Raw genomic sequence first — 3901 nt, forward strand, 5'->3', positions numbered from 1 at the left:
GCCGAACATTAAGCCATTGACCACAACTCTTTGCATGCTGCCATCCAGCCAGTTCTTTATTCACTGAGTGGTCCATCCATCAAATTGATGTCTCTCCAATTTAGAGACAAGGATGTCATGCGTGACAGTGTCGAAAGATTTGCACAAGTGCAGGTAGATGACATCAGTTCCATAGCCCCACCATAGGAGGCCACCAAATTGGTCAGGCAGGATTTCCCCTTAGTTAAGCCATGCTGGCTGTCACCAAGCACCCTGTTGTTAATCATGTGAACAGAGAAGTGACTATTTGTTCTTCAGCCTAATATTGTTCTGATAATCCTTGTAATTACTGCCTTGAGACTGGTTTCCTATTTTTGCTTTGTGGTAGGATTCCATGCCCCACAATGTTAGGGGAGTTTGTGGACCCTGTGGCCCTGAACCTGGTTTGCACAGAAGTTGCAAAGAGGTTGTAATCAGTCTGTCAGTCTTCAGAGTGCAGTGGTGATACTAAAGAGGCTGTATAACAACTTGGATAGCTATCAAGTGCATTTATTCTTCGTGTAACTCTTCCTAGGATCCTACAAAATAATTGACTTCATATGAGGGACAAATTGTAGCCTGAACTCTGAAGTGTACTCTCATTGCAATGTCTGCCTAACTAAAATTTACCAGATTATTTTTCATCCTCTGTGTTTCTTGGCTAAGAGTCTTTTGATAGCATGGTGTTTTGATGAATAATATGTTTGGATGAATGTGACAAAAGACAGCTTTTGTGAGGCTTACTTCAAATTGAAATATAGTATTTTTGATCTTGTTTGTTCTGCTGTGTTCATAAACCCATTAGGTTCTAAATCAAATGTGTAACAATCCAGCCTAAAAGTTACAATTAAATGATCACTTTATCTGTCTTTTCTGTTGTATAATCCATGAAAGCTTCTATTTGATAAACAGTACAGCTGTTAATAATGTAATGGCTATAAATAGGAGCCAAAAGAATGACAGGACAAGATGTTTGCTTGCATGTTAATGAACACGCACTGTATGGGTAACTGGGTTACTTGGGAGAGGGTGAGAGTGAAATGAAACCTTCACCATACACTTTACATCTAAACTTTAAAACCTGCAAAGGTGTAAATGGCAACCTTTCACTGAGTATGCCAATGGTCTGTGGATGATTTTGCAGAAGACACGGTGTCATAGCTGATTCATGTCTGCTTTTTCTAGCCAAGAGTCTATAATGCACATTATAAATCAGTATCTGATAATGTGTTAGACTGATGAAGGGACTGTGCTTTCGAATGTATTTGGACAGAGCGAGACAGAAACACAGAGAAATCCAAAAACTGTTGTTGTGCAGAGGTATAAATGTGGAACTAAATTAAATGGGAAACTGATGGAATGGCTGTAGGTTTACACCAGAGCACTTGAGAGCATAACATGTCCCAGAAGCTTTATGGTTACTGGCTTGCCCTTTCATGGATGGGGGTGGGGGGGAGGGAGGAGGCAGAAGACAGTAGTGGGGACCTGGTGACAGTCAAGAAAATGTAAGAAAAATTCTTTGGGCTGCTTTCAGCTACGTTTAGATTATTATGTGTATTAGCTTACAATACTTATGTGTATTAGCTTACAAATATTAGCTTACCTCCTCAGAAAATAAAAAGGATTAGCCTCAGAAGAGAAGGATTTGTCCCAGGCTCAGAAATCCAGATGGAGAGTTCACATTTCAACACTGGACTATCTAGGTAGTTACAGGGTTCTTGTCATAGACGAATCAAAGCACCTACGGATATTTATGTTGGTTGACAGTGCTCTAAAATTAAGCTGTGCCCTAGTCATTAGGAGCTATTTAAATGTCAGACTTTCTAAGTGTTCCTCACCTGAGCACATAGGCTAAATTTGACATGACTGTTCCTTCAGCTTTTTTTTTGTGTGTCTTATAAAAATAATAACATTATAATCAGAAATCTAAAAGTTGTTCCATCCGCGGCAATTGCCAAAGAGTCAAGAACCAGCTGGTTGCCAGGGCAACAGTGAGAGCACGCTGTGCAATACCCAAGGAAAGGCTTCTGCTGACTGTTGCTTTGATAGATAGATGGTGTGCAAGTTAATTTTCAGGGGCTATTTAAAATACCTTGCTGATCTAATTGTCTAAAAATCTGGCAAGAGACATTAAAATTACTGGAGTGGGCTGGTGTTATAGGGTTGTATACTATTTGCCTCCCCTTCACTGTGCAAATATGAAGTTTCATTATTTATTGTTTTCACTCTGTATCTCATTATAAACATTAAAGAGGTTTTTTTTGTAAGTCTTCCTCTGGAGATCACTTCTTTCAGACACTTCTGGGGGCCTACAGCCGTGCAAATCAAGTTCTATTCCTACCAAGCAAAATGATGTCAGGCACCATGGAATCACAGTGCTGCTGTGTGTTGGAAAGCCAGGGCTTTTGGTCCTGCCTGTTCTGAACAGGGGACAATGAGTGTGAGTGGGGAGGAGGAGGAAGATCTCCAGGGCAGAGGCACATTGGTTGTAGGCAGCAGAGGAGAGGGAAGTGTTCACCCCTTCTCAGCACTGTGCCCCACGCAGCCCTAGAAAGCCTGATCTGCATATGAGGAGCTTAAGTCACCTTCAGCATCATGAGGTGTCGTGCATGTCAGAGAAGTGCCTTACCACTGGCTGACCAGGAAACTTTCCTCATTGTGACTATAAGAGGCTTAAATTAATGCTTACAACTGAAATGACATTTATGCTAAGGATGGAAACATTAAGTGGACTTTGCCTGTTTTAAAATAACGTGGATGGTAATGGGGATGCAATGGCTTTGAAGGCAAATTTGCATTAAAGGTTAGTGTACCATCCCAGGTGGCAGCTATTTCACTCATTATCCGCAGTCTGTGACTGCCAGCATTGTAATATTGTACTGCAGTTTTGACATACCAGTATTAAGCAAGAAATCATGCTATGCACTGCATCCATCTCCTTCTGTGGGGGTTCAGTCTGAGGGGCAGAAAGACCCCCAGAGTCAGTAACCACTCAGCTTTCCAGGTATCAGAAATACAGAAGACACTGCTTTTTAACCCATACAGTTGGTGCTCTGACCCTGGAGCATCTGTAACTAGTGTTGTTGTCATGCTTAAATGGCCACATTGCAGAAGTGGTGCCTTATGAAGAGAAATGCTCCCAAGCTCTTCCTCCTGGAAATCTCCTGGAGAATGGGACATTCCCTCGTGGTGAGTCTCCTGCTCCAATTAACTTCACCTTGGCCTCAGGACTCCTTCCCTAGTTTCTTTCAACCTCAGCTCTTCCTTTCTCTGTTTTGCTCTGGTCCCCTGTTTTCAGGGGATTTAGTCACAGTGATCCTAATATCTACCGTATAGGGCAGCTTAGAACATCCATGTGGGCATTCAAGACAGAGGACCAGTGTTTCCTTTCCTGCTCTGGAAAGAATACATCTGAATTGAGGACACATGCAAAGGATGAAGCTGCTATTAAAAGTGACACATGAAGTATTTTTGAAAAATGTGGCTTTTTATGTCACCTTAACTTGTTTAAGAAATGTCTGGCCATGTTTTTAAAACATATTTTCTCCTCTCTTCCCTGGTTCTTCTGAAGAGCAGTGTGAGTGGGAGTGTTGAACGGATTTGATCTCACTTTAGAGGGAGAGTGTTACATCTTTAAAGAGGCTTTTTTTTTTCTCTAGAAAGGTTAATCAGCCATTGAAGTTCAAGCAGTGCTAGTGAAAACCAAACTGTAAAGACTGACTGTAATTTTTATGAGTGTATTGACAGATCTGGTAAAAGAAATCATAGTCACAATGCAATTGTGGTGCTAATATTTGCTCTGTGACATGTCTAGAAAACTGGGTGAAATGCACGGTGGCTTTGTGTCATCTTTAATTGTAGTTTTAAATGGAGGTGTGAGTAG

General features: G+C 41.3%; 1 long non-coding RNA gene across 1 annotated transcript; it reads left to right on the forward strand.

Moving 5' to 3' along the window:
• The first annotated feature begins 2465 nt into the window (after positions 1 to 2465).
• Positions 2466 to 3676, forward strand: LOC133215357 (uncharacterized). Its single transcript, XR_009726393.1, has 3 exons — positions 2466 to 3022; positions 3130 to 3207; positions 3317 to 3676. It is a non-coding gene; the product is annotated as an uncharacterized LOC133215357 (long non-coding RNA).
• Positions 3677 to 3901: the final 225 nt, after the last annotated feature.

Source organism: Neopsephotus bourkii, unplaced genomic scaffold (genome assembly GCF_033783945.1).
Source record: "Neopsephotus bourkii isolate Nb327-2 ecotype Australia unplaced genomic scaffold, CSIRO-AGI_Nbou_v1 NB_962, whole genome shotgun sequence".
NCBI classification, from domain to species: Eukaryota; Metazoa; Chordata; class Aves; order Psittaciformes; family Psittacidae; genus Neopsephotus; species Neopsephotus bourkii.